Below are 15,391 nucleotides of genomic sequence, written 5' to 3' on the forward strand. Positions count from 1 at the left end.
AGGAAGCAAGAAAAAAACACACCAACAGTTCCTGTAAGAGAATATCTTACTTTCTTTCATTAGCAAAAATTAACCAAGTGGTACCTGTATCCTAATCCTATGATATTAGGGGCTAAATTTATGTAACCAGCTCTTGTATTTTTCTATTCTCTCTTTGTAATCCATAATATCCTAGGATGGATGCCTTTTTTTCCCCAGACTTTTATTGCATAAGACATAATGACCTATGTATTTAAAAATTTCTTAATTGTTATGTTAGTGACACAATCAACATCCTTCATAACTGTACGAAATATTACTTCTAAAATCATTTTTTTTAATTTCCTCCTAAATGTGTCTTAAAGATGCATTTGTTTTATGGGTATGATAGCATTAATCCTTTGGCAATAGTTCCAAAACTTTAGCTGGACAGTTTTTTACAAAAACTAAAATAAGCTGTATTTTATTGCTAACAGTCAACTGATTTATTGTTTAAATGTAATTTTCATTAACCAGCGCTCACAATATTCAGTAGGTTATTCCACAACACAGACATTATTTACTCTATGAATGTGGAAATAATATAAGCTAATATGAAGGATATATTAAAAATTCAAATGTGACTGCTTTATCTTGGAATAATTCTAGATAATACTCAGTATGCTTCAGTGTTTGTATGTAAATAATTAAGAGAAATGGTCTTTATAACAACAATGCAAGTCAGTGACAGATATGAAATTATCAAATAAAAATAAAATTGTTTCAGCATACTTTATGTCCTAACAGTGAAAATATATTTTGTACAAACTTTTAAAAGGAAAGTTTAAATTTAAAAAATGCTTTTTAAAATTCTGACTTAAAGAAAATGTCCCTTTATATAAACATATCCCTTAATTCCATTACTTATTTTCTATTGCTTTGATCTCAGAAGTGATAGAATATTTGATTATTTTATTCTGTTGATGATATCTTTTTATGTGAGTGAGTCTAATTTTACTTCAAAATTTTATATTTGCATTTATCAACAAAGTGTTATTTAATACCAGACAGAATAATAGATGTGAGCATCTTATCCTTTTGTGGAAAGACTTATACTGGAGTACAGACCACTACTTGCCATAGTGATTGCATTTTATTCTATTTAGAACATGTGAGCAGAAAATGTATACTTCTTGGTATTTAGAAAATAAAAGCTAAAGGTTATAGGATGGAGACTTCTGTTTGATTTCATGTTTTAAAGATTTTATTGTAAACCAATTTAGGTTTTAGACCTAGGAGAACATTTGTAGATTGAGCTTTCTAGCTTTCCCATGATACAATACATATGATTTTAAGATATAAGTAAAGTAATCCAAGTGATTTTCCATATTTTTTAATTCCCTCTACAAACCAAAGAATCCATGATCCCAATCCCATTATTCTGTTCTTTTGTTATAAAATGTCTATTTATGGCATAGTTTTTAAGAATTTAGGCTTCTGGGTCTTGAAGTTCTGGATTGAGACACTGCTTTACTTAATATTTTCATCATGTCTAACTACACAGGGCAATAGTCAAGTTAGCTCTCATAATCCTTGGTCTGAGCTTGGGCTAACCCTGGGATATTTGGAATCATTTATAATCCATGTACTTTATGATAGAGGAAGCAAGAAAAAAACACACCAACAGTTCCTGTAAGAGAATATCTTACTTTCTTTCATTAGCAAAAATTAACCAAGTGGTACCTGTATCCTAATCCTATGATATTAGGGGCTAAATTTATGTAACCAGCTCTTGTATTTTTCTATTCTCTCTTTGTAATCCATAATATCCTAGGATGGATGCCTCTAATCCAATTGGTCACAGGGCAGCTATCACCGAAACCAATTTCTTTATAATTAAAAGGTGCTCCCAGGCACTGTAATACCTTGGAAGTTGCCCATGGATTTGGGGGAAGAAGGAGGATTTTTTTTTCATAGACAGCAACCACATTGAAGCAATTTCTGAAACACACTGATAAGCTTTGCTTTTGAATTTACATTAAAGAGCTCAATAGTTGATACCTGTGAGAACAGCTCACACTTCTAAACTGACTCATGTCCTGTAGAGATTAAGGACAGAGGCCTCTAGAAGATTAGCATGTCACTTGGTTTAAGTGACACACAATCCATTTTATTGACGTGGACTCCATCCTGCAAAACAAGCACTTTTTGACTGAAACATAATGAAAATTTGGTGTGCCTTTATAGACCAGCACACAATACATTTTTACACATTAGTGCTAGCTAATGTAGGCAGCGTCTGTAAATGAAGCCAGCAGTCCTCATTATGGGTGGTGTGTAGGCACTTGCCTCAGAATACTAATTCAGTGGAACATACCCAAGGAGTTTTACATTACTTTTTAATTTTACCCAAGTCTTGCTATGGTCCAAAGTTATTAAGCGGTATTCATTGAATTCGGCAGGCTATTACTTTGCATTGTTACGATTCCTATTGCATCTCAGCATTCAATTGTGAAGCCAAACAAGCTTTGATTTGATTTCTAATTGTTTGTTTTCAGTGACTTGAACCTGTGTTTGTCACTTCTGTGGGGAGCAGAAAGAACCTCAGTGGGTAGGTAAAGAGTCCTCTCTTTTTCTACTTTTAATGCCATTCTAACACAAAGTGTGGTTTGGATTCCACCTCTATAAGATAGAGCTTCATACAGAGATGTGAAACATTACTGAATTTAAAATCTGCAACATTGGAGGGCTGATATTTTATAATGCTTCTGCCAGCTACCTGGACTCCATTATTATGAGGAAATAAGCCTGTGATAACACCTTGGAAAATAATTCTACCATGTTTTCTCTTTTGTTTTTGATCTACAACATAAAAACACTGCATGTTCTGAGGTTGAAACAGAACAGAAAGCTGGCCTTCCATGGCATTATGGGAAGATTTCACTAGAGAAAACATATTATGCAACATGAAAACCATCTTTTCCACAAACTGCATCGACTATTTTTAAAAATTTGGAAATAATATTTATAGAGACAGAGGGTAAGAAAAAAAATAACATGTTGTACCACACTTTCTGTTAATCACTTTAAGTCACTTTAAAACTTAAATTGCAAAAACATATTAAAACTGGGTCAAACATCTGAATTATGATCAAAAGGTTCTTTTTAAAGTATCTATTATTTTTTACAATATAATAATTTTCTTTGGTTATTCCCCATAATGAAATATATGCTTTGTTTGTTTGGTTTTTGTTTGTTGCCTCCTTCACTTCATTTGCTATGTCAAACATGGAAGTTAATTTTTAAGGCTGTTGAGCACCTGAACACTCATAAGCAATTGCCATTACTTGTTGCTTCTGGTTTAGTTTCATCTATTGGAACCAAAGCTGGTCAGCAGAGCAACTAAATCTGGACAGGCGAGAACAAACTAGTGCACTTGAAATAAACCCTTTGCATTTGAAAGCCTTTCAGTTTAACCCTTCAGCAATAAACTTTGCAGAGCGTGGAAGGCTATCTTTCTTGAATTTCTTGTGGTTTATCCAGATTTAGCTCTATCTTGGACTGTTGTTTAATGCAGCCCATTTTTCTGTGGAATTTATCCCATGAGATTCATGGTCATTTGTGGATGTTCTAGTTCACTGGTACAGTGTAGTCAGAGGGAATATCACCAGACCACAGAGGAATCTGAGTTTTGCCATAAACCCTGTTATAGGACAAATGCCACTTCACACGTTTGAGACTCAATTTCCCTCTCTGTACAATTAAGAGGCTTATATAACATTTGCTGATAATAAAATCCCATCATTTCCCCTCACTTCCTGTCTCAAATAAAATCAGAGGTATATTGAGTAAATTAATAAGGATCAATTACTTAGCTCTCATGACGAGCGCCCTTGAAAGTTATCTGAGCAGATCACTCCAGTAATCTCATCAACCATGAATTATTCAGTTAGAAGAATGTAAGACCACACAGTGCAAAAACCTCAGGCACTTTTAGGTCTAACTTTTTGAAGATGTTGCCTTGTCTTTTGTAAGAAAATGGTACAATGTAGCAAAAAAAGCACAAGCAGAGACTTAGGGGAGGTTGCTTAAATTTTTTAAGCCCCAGTTTCCTACCTGCAATAAATTGGATACACATATAGCTACACTAACATAGAGTGTTGTAAGGATTGAATAATGCAGTGTGTTCAAAGTTTAGTGAACAGCAGAACTCTGTTTAAGGAAAGGTGAGACCTTCAGAGAAATGATCAGGAATTGCAATATTTCTCCTGTCATGGTCAGCAGTTAAGATTCATGGGTACCATTTGTTGTGTTTCGGAAAAAAATTTTGATCCTGCAGTATAGTCCCAATACCATCATCCCCTGATTGTCTTCTCCCCCCACTTGCCTCCAAAAAAGAAAATTCCTCCAGGCATTCACAGAATTTCGCCAAATAATGAGACAGTAAAATGGAGAGAGCCTGGACGGGGAATAGTCAGGATGATGGCAAACTTGTCATTTTTCATTAAGTGATGTAATATTCCATACCCGTTAAAACATGATACTATAAATGCTGATACAAATGCATGTCTAAGATACATATTTGAAGCAAAACCTTGCAAAATGCTTCATATGCACTGAAAATTTATGCAACACTCCTACATAATACATTGGTAACAGGAATAAACTCTGGATAGTGATAATGTGGTAGAAAGAAAGAAGCTGAGGAGGGAAGCATTTACTTTTGCCCTTATATCCTTATAGATATATGTTAGAACTTAATAGTATTACTTCTATAATTTCAACAAAGTAGAGAAAAATTTATCAACAGGAAATATTTTTTCTTAACCTTTTTGTTTGTTTCTTTGGGTGGAGGGGCGCTCTTGAATTGGATGGAGGTAGAATGTGGATTTCGCAGCTGATAACTTCTCCTCCACCCAAGATCTGGGCATTAGCAATATAGGGAAGTTGCTGAATGAGGTAAGAGGAGTAACCTTGTTCTTCACTCTTACAACAGAGCATACACTCAAGGAAGAGAAATCACAGAATCTGTGGACACCTAGTAAGATAGAAGAAAGGCATTGGGAATTTCAAGTGATAGAATAGCCCACGGATAAATTGTGAAAGTATGTTTGAAATGCTGCAGTACAAACCCTTCTCTGTTATCTCGAAATTTTTGTTTAAATCTAAGTGGCTCATGGTCTGGGGACTGTCTATCATCTATCTCTCTATATCTCTATCTGTGTATCAGCTGACACCAGTGAAAGGAATGAATTTTTTCTCTGGGATGACATGCCACAAAATAAAAATAACATGTGATTAAGAGACCTGAGGGCACAGTGTACCAAAGGAGCATGATTCTCTGTAAATTCAAAGAAATCCAGGGAAGTCCATGAAATTCTCCAGAAGAGGCAGTTTTAGGCACATCTATATAAGTTTCACAGGGTAGAGAGGACACATCTGTTACATGAGTTGCATTAAAAAAAAGAAAACTAATAAAATTTAAGTTTCCTTTTTAAAAACTAGAAGAAATCTTGGATATAATTACCATGCAAATGAAAAACAAACTGAACAATGAAAAATACATAAATCTATTAAGCAGGAAATCATCCACTCTGGGTTCAAAAGGTAGACAAACCTTCCTCTTAGGTAAAGAAAAAAAATAGTGGGACCTAGAGAGCATGGTAAAAAGAATGGAATAAGAGTGCAAAATAGTCATTATGGATTTTGGTAAAGGGTGGAAATGTGGAGCTTCTGTTGACCTTTTGGTTCCACAGCTTTAGTAACTTGATTTTATCTTGAGGAACAAATTATGTTTTGTATTTTGCTTGAGAGGCAGCGTTAGTTTTTGAGAATGAGGGCAAGGAGAGGCTGTGGCTCCACCTATATAAATTGCAATCCAAAATCATGGAAGAGAGGAAAAGAGTGCTGTAAGTTTTCTTAACTGTTTCTTAACTCACAAGGTGCTTTCTCTAGGAAAGAAATGAGTAAGCTCAGTTAGTTAATATCTAAGGATAAAATGTTGATCTTAAGAGAACCAGATATATAACACCTTCTTTCATTGCTGAATTAAAATACAATTGAGATAGAAAGACTAAGGAGTTGAGTAGATGGAGATCAGAACAGGACCTTATTGCTGACAAAGTTAGGTCTTTAAAATGTGACTTAATTTGAGGGCCAAATGGACTCAATGTGGAATCCTAGTCTTTACCTTGGGATATCTCACAAATGAACATTTTTAGATTTAAAGAATCTGCATAACTACCCAGGGGCACTGTGTTACCCAGTATGGGTTGTGGAGAAGTCTCTGCAGTAGTTAAGGAATTATGATCGGTTGGTTCTACCAAATTGAGACACCTGGATCAGTGATTGTGACCTAAAGATCAGGTAGCTGACTCCGCCTTGGTGGAGGAAAAATGGGGTGCTTAAGAAGCCAGAAAGTTAGCCTAGAATATTGGTATTAGAAAAGAAAATTAATACACTGTGGATAAATGTGAGAATTTTCAAGTGGTTCCTAGGCACAGGATAGTTTTAAGGAAATATATTTGAATTCTTAATTCTCACCTTAACATACTTACTCTATTTTAAAACTGATCCACTTGAGAATCTTTCAAAAACATGCCTTCTTCATATTACAAAAGAAAAGCAGAACATGCTTGCATCAAAAATTTCACTAAAAGACATTGTTTAGGATCTGAAAATGTCCACGTTGCCACACAAGTGACAAAGACACTGAGAAGGAAATATATTGAAGAACACAACACCTGCAGGCGTTATACCCAAAGCAGAAATGACAAGCCATGGAGTCTGTGTGTCTTCTACTTTACAAGACCAATACAAACATTTTCCAAAGTGCTCGTAGCAACCTATCCTTCAACTAGCAGCATATAAGAGTTTCTGTTGTTCAGCATCCTTGCCAACCAATGCTGTGAGTGAGCAGTGTTAGCTCATTCTGTTTTCAATTTGTATTTTTTCTGATAACTAATATAATCAGGAATTTTTTCCACCTGAGACACTTGAACTTTTATTTTTGATAAAATGCTTTGCCAGGTCTTTTGTCTACTGGTCTATTGGAATATTTGTCTTTTTCTTGCTTGTTTTACATGTTCTTTGTATTTTCTAAATCGGAACTCATGATTGCTAACTGTGTTTCAAATATCTTTTTATATTCAGAGACTTTGATGTTCCTTTAATTTTTTATGAGTCTTTTGAAGAAAAGGACTTAATTTATCAGTGTTATCCATTAAGCCATCTGAAATTAATTTTGGTAAAAGTAAGGTAAGGTAATTTTTAAAACCTGCGTAAACAATTAATCCATCAATATTTAGTACATAGTCCATCTAGTCCACTGATTTGCAGTGACATCTCCGTTAAAGCCATCTTCCATAAGTATGTGTGTCTGTTTCTTAGATCTTTATTCTGTTCCCCTGTTTTATTCTCCTTTCTTTGTACCATTTTCACATAGCCTTAAACATCTATAGCTTTTTAATAAGTTGCTATATTTGGAACTGGAATGGCTTGTTCCTTCTTTCTCTCCTTTTAGGAATTCCTTTGTTGTTCTTCCAAATTAATTTTGGAATAAAGTTGTCAAGTAGGAAAAAATATACTGTTGTGATTATGATTAGAATCATATTAAATCTATACCTCAATTTAGAGGTAACCATCTTTATAATATGATATTTTACCTATGAATATAACTTCTTTTTCAAACCATTCTAAGTGTCTTTCTCTTGCTTTTAGTATATTAACCTTCAGTGTGGCAACTGGGATATTGACACTGATATAATCCACTGATCTTACTCAGCTCTCCCCAGTTTTACAAGTATTGGTTTGTTTGCATGTACGTGTTTTTAGTTCCATGTAATTTTATTACACCCGCAAGATTTGTATCCACTACAGTTAAGGTACAGAACAGTTTCATTACCATGATGATCCCCCCTGTTATTTTTTTATAACTACATTCACTTCCCTCAATTCCTTCCCCCAATCCTTAACCTCTGGCAATCACAAATATGTTCTCCATTTCTATAATTTAACATTCTAAGAAAGTTATGTAAATTAAATCATACAGTATGTGACCTTTTAATATTGACTTTTTCAAACAACATAACTCCCTGGAGGTTCTTCAAAGATTTTACATCATGTTTCAGTGGCTTGTTCCTTTTTATGGCTGGGTAGTATTCCATGGTATGGATGGACCACATTGTGTCTGGGTTAATTCCAGTGGTTGACTAAAATAAAGTTATAATAAACATCTGTACACAGGTTTTGTGTGAACAGAAATTTCCATTTCTCTGGGTTAAATCTTCAAGAGTGCAAGTGCTGTGTCATATGGTAATTGCACGTTTAGTTTTATTTAAAAAAAATAGAAACAGCCAAATTGTTTTTCAGAGTGGCTCTACCATTTTATATTCCCACCAGCAATATATGAATGACCCAGTTTCTGTCTAGGTAACTTGCAATAGTTGCTCTTAAATGTTAGCTCTGGGGAAAGTCAGCTATCATAAATGACTACCCTGAAACTGCCATGCTGCAAAAAAGCCCAAGCCTATGGAGACGTTTTGGAAGAGAGACATCATATGTAAAGAGAGGGAAGCATCAAAGTGCCAGGGCTATGAGTGAAGCCTCAGGTGCCATGCTAATTCTGTGTGGGGCAGAGATAAACACACAGTCAAGCCCTTCTTGAATTCCTGACTTACAAAATTATGGACAACATAAAATGCCAATATGAAGGCATTAAGTTTCTGGAGTAATTTGATACAAATGGTAGTTCAGAAAAATTATGTAAAATTAATAAATATTAATTATTATTTATAAGGGTAATCTTTAATATTAATATTCTTGGTTTTACTAAAGTACTTTTAAACCTGAAAAGAAAATCATTTAAATGCCAAATATAAAAGTGGAAAAATGATATGAGCACACGATTAAGTCAAGAAACATAAAAGACTAATAAGCATGAGTATAATGAGTTATACAGCTTCACTCTTAATAGAAATTGAAACTTAACAAAATATAAGATGCCATTTTTGGCTTATGATATTGACAGACTTTTAAATGCGCTCACCATTTGTAAGGTTAAAAAAATACGATAGACACATATATATAATATGTATGCATATTCACAGACAGACACATATATGTTGAAATTACTATGTAATATATTTAATTTTTTGCAGTTGACTGATTATTTCTTTGTTATATGCTTTTTATTTTATTTTTCTCCAAAATCTCAAAATAAGTAAAACATGTTCAGAAAAATACATAATATTTTGTGAATTCTAGATTCCACACTTTTAATAATTAAATTATATATTTTAACATCTAAATGCAAATTTTGTTTATTACATTTTCTAAATGTTAATTTTAAGCCATCAACAATTATCATTACCAGAATAATAAATTAATAAATGTTTGAGATTCTTAGGCTGGTATTATGAATGGGTTGAATATTTTAAGGGAAAAAATAAATGCTATGAAAATTTATTAGAATTGTTGAAACATGTAGAATTTCCTCTCATTTTGGCACCATAAGAGTATAAATTTTCTGGAGAAAAATGTTGTAACCCTTTTTCCTGGCAATTAGATCAGGAATTAATTACCTAGAAAATATAGTTTTCCATTTAATTCTGAAGAGTCTGAAAGAGTTCATCCTCCCCCCCTCTCCAGTGAGAATCCTGTATGTTAGTCTTAGATTCTTTCATATAGTACTTCCTGTTCCCTCTTTTGTATGTAGGAACAAATAAAATACAGTACACTTAACATTTACAAAAATATTGTTGTAACCTTTACATATTTTCCATTAAGTTAATTTTTTGAACAAAGAAGAAATTTTTTGTAGATATCTATAATTTAACACTACCTTTATATATGCCTTCTGTGACCAATATAGCAAGCTGCAACTTAAAAGAATTATCACAGAAGAGAGGAAAAATGTTACCTCTTCAAATTTTGTTTTCCTTCCTCCACCATAAACATTTGTTATTAATTTTTTCTTTTCTTTTCTTTTTTTCTTCATTTCTCCTCTCTCTCCTCTTATCCTCATGGTATTCTGTGTTCACAATATCTAATATGTGAAAAGGGTAAAGGATTGTATTTCTTCACATAGCCCTTATGTATTTATTAAGTATTGCTTATTTTCCCATTATAAAACAAAACCCAGAACAATCCCTCCACCAGAAACAAAACGAAAAAAACCATTTAGTTCCATTTGGTAACATTGGTTGAATAAGACTTTCCTCCTTTTTTCTGTCTTTTATTCTTTCATGTTGGAAATATTTGAGTACCTACCATGGATAAGGCAATAAACTAAATATTGGTTGTATGATGGTGAAGAATAGAAAAGTAATTTCATACCCAATGTGAGCTGACATTCTCATAGAGAGAATAGGCTTTCAATAAATATTTATTTACATTGAGTCAAAAATAAATCTGATCAGTGAAAAACTGATCTCTGTCAGTTAAAGGATTCTTAGTGTCTGTAAAGTAGCAACAAGCAAGATACTTAAGAGAAATTATCTGTTTTTCAGACTAAACCCTGAGATAGTTCTGTATTTTTTCCTTTTTTTCTTAATGAGCATATAGAATGATATCCTGTAAAATATCCTAAATAAGTTCACTGCTCTCAGACAGGTTAACTTAATCCAGAAATTTCTTTTTTAATCATCTAAAGGAAAGTATGGGTTCCTTAATAACCAACACAATTCTTACATAAACGGCTTCCCACAATACTGGGTGAAGGTGTTTCAAGTTTTACTCATTAATTATAATGGATGGTATTAATATATTATAACAACCAAATAAGGCATATCCTTTAAGAGCCAATAGTGTATAGCATATATGTACATAAATAGTACATAAACAGCATATAGGAAAGTAAATAAAACTACCTATGTGTTTCTGTCTTTTATGCTGTTTGGGTTCATTTAAAGGCAGTATTTTTCTGATAAGAAAAATCCCCAGTAGTACCTCATCACAAAAAAAAAAAAAAAACAACCCAGTGGATTCTCAACGTATGAGTTATGAGTTTTTACTAATGTCATGTGACAATTAAAAGAAAACAACAACAAATCGATACTTCAAAATGAATAGTTTCCCCTGTGAAAGTGTAAACTCCTTTGCTGTATTTGATTCTATTGCTATTGTCATCGCTATAACTCTTTAGAAACACTCATTTTAAATCCCCTTAGCTAACACTTATCTACAATTTAAAATGTCTAGGCAGTGTCCTAAATGCTGCAATATAAATTCATTCAATTTATAAGAGAAGCCTATGATTTAGGTGCTACTATTATCCACACTTTATAGAAGAAGAGACCAAGTCACCGAGAGGATACATACCTTGGTCAAGGTCTTCGAGCTGCTAAGTGGCAGAGTTGGGATTTGCTCCGTGATGTCTAGCTCCAGCCTCCGGATATTTAATTATGAAGCTGTTATGTCTTTTTATACAAACCTAGGGCACATTTTAAATATATTATCATTGGTGACAATTTTTTTGAGGATGCTTTTGCTACTTGGAAAGAGCCAAATGTAATTTAAAATTACATCTGGTGAAAAACATGGATATTCATGCTTGGGAATAACAGCCATTTAAAAAACTCAATTTTGAAGAATGAGATGAATTTTTATATAGCCTGTAAACAGCTCTTGACAACAATTCTAAAAGAAGCAAAGTGCAAAATTGTATTTAAGGATGGCCATTATACATAAAATTATTTTATAGTGTCATAAAGAAACTATTGCTAAAGTTAAAACCCCCACTTAGACATATAAGTTCACTCTTTGTACGCTCCTTTCCGGCACAGTGCCTACAACATTTTTAGTTTTGAATGTTTAATTGTTTAATAAATTACTTGTGTGTATCTTGCTAAGAACATTTTCTTGGCAAATTGCATTGTGAGAAAATATATAACTTAAAAATCTTTACATAATTTCAGCATACAAAAAAGTACTATGAATTAATTTTCCATGTTTAAACATTACCATAATAAAAGCATTTTTACATACCTAACCAGGTTATTCTTTGTAAAAATTATCCCTGCATAATAAGAAGTAAAGAATACTGAGATTGTTTCAATTAAGGTTCCTCCTGGAATAAAAAATTTTTTTAAAAAGGCACACTCAAATAGAGTAATTTAGAATATTTTAATAAAGGGGTTATTTACATAGGTTTCAAAAGGTTAAAAGAAAGCAAGAAAGCTTGAGAATTACAGTGGGAAACCCTCAACCCCAGGCCTCTTATTGTAAGAGAAGGTAGGAATTACCTGAACTAATGAGGGATCTGTAGTCATATTTACAGAAGGAGGCCATTTACCAGAGCTGCAGCCTGGAATGCAGTCTCTGCTAACTTAAGGTCTGGATGGAGATGCTGAGCTGGGAAAATAAATAACTCAATGCCTCTCTCTCCTCCCACCCTTATTTCCTGTTGGTGTTTTCCATTGGCTAAACTCAAGTTCTTGAAGTCAGAGAGTAAGGGAGTCCTGTTGATGCAGTGCATAGAGACTCACATACTAGGACACGGGCCAAGTGGGATAAGGGCAGAAACTTGGAACAACACGTCCCTGAAGTTGGGTTAAACGTAAATTTTTTGTATGATATGAATGGATTGCCTTAGAGTTGCATTCAATCCATGTTTGATTGTGGAATGATAAGTATGAGTCCATACTCATTCCTATGAAACAGGATTATTTCCATGTCACCCTTATAGAACAACATGAAAAAGCAGTTTACATTTTTTCCCTCTAATTCATTTCCTCTTGAATCTACCCTAGTCAGAAGTTGTCCCCTCTACTCCATTGAAATTGGGCCTGTCCATGTTCACAGTATCCTCCACATTGCTCAATTCAGTGTCAAGCTTCCAGCTGATCACTCAGGGCACCAGTCCATGCCACACCCTTTTCACCTAAGTTGTAAAAATTATGGACACAGAGTTGTTCATTTTATTTGCTTATCATCCTTTTAATGTCTATAGAATCTGTAGTAATATTATCTCTTTTATTCTTGATACTGATATTTTGTATCCTGTCTCTTCATTTCATGATCAGTCTAACTAGAATTTTATCTTATTTTTAAAAATTGTTTTCAAAGGAGCAACTTTTGGTTTTATGGATTGATTTTATGTTGTTTTGATATTTTAAATTTCATTGATTTCTGCTCTTACCTTCATTATTTCCTACCTTGCTTTTTGCCTGAAAAAGTCTTTAAGGTAGAAACTTACACCAGAGACAAGCAAAGTATGCCCAAATCTGGACTGTTGCCCGTTTTTCGTGAATAAAACAGTATTGGATCTTACGTGCTCATTTATTTATATATTGTCTGTATCTGCTTTTGTAATTTATAGATTGTATAATTCTTTTTTAAAGAATTATTGTAATTATTTTTGTCCTATTAAACAATTAACTTGGTTAGATTCCATCTCTGAACTTTCTCCCTGCTGTAGTTGGCAACAGACTTAATTCTCCACTCAGTTCTTTCAGCTCCCAGTTGATGGTTTTATTCAAGGCCCACTGGGGTCTTCCCAATGTATGTGCAGTGGGCATGCCAGTACTGGGGATAATTTTTAATTCAGACTTTTGGGCTTAATCCCTTTGAGCCTCCCACTCTTAAAGAATTCTCCCTTTATCTTCCCATCTGATCTTCCAGCTCTGAAATCTGTCTTCCAATCCATATGCCAATAAGCCTCTGTTTTTGTGCCACCTGAAATGTGTGCAGGGTGAGGGGTGCCTTCTAGCAGACAGCAGCAAACTCAAAATATTATCCTTATACTTTCTGTCTGTGAAGAGTAAAACCCTTCTAGTTCTTCTATCTGGTCATCACTCTCCATGCTTTCAAATACTTTTAAATAATAGTTTGCTCACATTTTATAATTATCTGTGGGAGGGTTAGTTCTGCCACGACCAGAAGGGAGAACTACTTCCCCTACAGTTTTTTCTACTTACTTTTGATATTCTCTATGGAGGATAGTATAAATGATGCACATATTATTCCATCTTCAAAGAAATGTGTGGTACTCAGTCTAAAGCAATATTGTCCAACCATAATCTACTATGGAGCGCCACCTCCAGAGATCCTATTTCAGAAGATTTCAAAAATAGTTCTGCTAGACTGATTAACAGACCTAAAATCCAAGTGATTTGTGCAGAAGTCCAAAAGTGTTGAAATAATCTTAATAAAAATGTGCTCTCTTCCCTCTAAATAGGGGGAAACATGAATAGTTTTCCTGGGAGAAAGATTCCTGATTCCAAACCCACAATGCTTCTACTTGTTTTAGTAATGGGATGAAATCAAAAGTACAAGAGGATTATGAAATTCCAAAATTGAAGAAATAATTAATATATTCAACTTCTGTAAATAAATCCAAGTTGTATCCTCTTTTCAATTAGATACATGTCATTGCTTCCTTAGAGTTCAGATAAATGTTATGGTTTTTATCTTCTTTTCAACTAGATAAGTATCACCACTTCTTTAGAGTTCAGATAAAGGTCCCCTGTTTTTTTAATACAGAGTGAGGTTAAATCATGCCAAGATACCCAAAGGCACAGACCAGGGAGTCCTGGTACTAGTAATGTTTCTAATCCTTTAAAATATTCTGAATGGTAATTTTTTGTTCAAAGATAATTTTCCTGTTGGGTTCTTTTTTTTAATTTTTATTTTATATTGAAGTATAGTTGATTTACAATGTTGTGTTAGTTTCAGGTGTACAGCAAAGTAATTCAGTTATACATATACATACATACTTTTTCTTTCTGGCTTCATTTAGTACGATAATCTCTTAAGTCCATCCATTTTGCTGCAAGTGGCATTATTTCTTTCTTTTTTATGGCTGAGTAATATTCCGTTGTACATATATATATATATATATATATATATATATATATATATATATACACATACCACCTCTTCTTTATCCATTCATCATCAATGGACATTTATGGAGGTTCCTTAAAAAACTAAACATAGAGCTACCATAGGATCCAGCAATCCCACTTCTGGGCGTATATCCAGAGAAAATCATAATTCAAAAAGATACATGCACCCCAATGTTCATTGCAGCACTATTTACAATAGCCAAGACATGAATGATAATTCTTTTAACTTCCATTATATAGATGTTAAAACTGTGGATCAGAGAATTTGAGTAATTAATCCAAAATTACACAGATATTCAGGGACAACACTAGTATTAAATTCATCTTTGTACATCCTAAGTCCTTGTTATTTCCAATCTACCATACTAATTTTTACTACCTTCCTACACCTGATTTTGCTCTCCTATTTTTTATATTTTTCATATATGGAGTCATAAACCTAGGAACAATAATTGAACTCTCTTTTCCTCCCCCCTCTCTTTTTCCAATCAAATTCCAAATCCTACATTATTTCCCCCCAAAACTTGCCCTGAATCCTATTCATCCCTAGACTCACTATCATCTTTCATGTGGAGTATCAAAACAGC

General features: G+C 33.5%; 1 long non-coding RNA gene across 1 annotated transcript in view; it reads right to left on the bottom strand.

The window, feature by feature from the left end:
* Positions 1-11,339, bottom strand: part of LOC137223075 (uncharacterized) — a 32,726-nt gene extending 21,387 nt beyond the window's left edge. Inside the window, exon 1 of the long non-coding RNA XR_010942710.1 lies at positions 11,278-11,339. This is a non-coding gene — a long non-coding RNA (uncharacterized lncRNA). The remainder of the gene's footprint in view (positions 1-11,277) is intronic.
* Positions 11,340-15,391: the final 4,052 nt, after the last annotated feature.

The sequence above is a fragment of the Pseudorca crassidens genome, chromosome 4 (assembly GCF_039906515.1).
Source record: "Pseudorca crassidens isolate mPseCra1 chromosome 4, mPseCra1.hap1, whole genome shotgun sequence".
Taxonomy (NCBI): Eukaryota; Metazoa; Chordata; class Mammalia; order Artiodactyla; family Delphinidae; genus Pseudorca; species Pseudorca crassidens.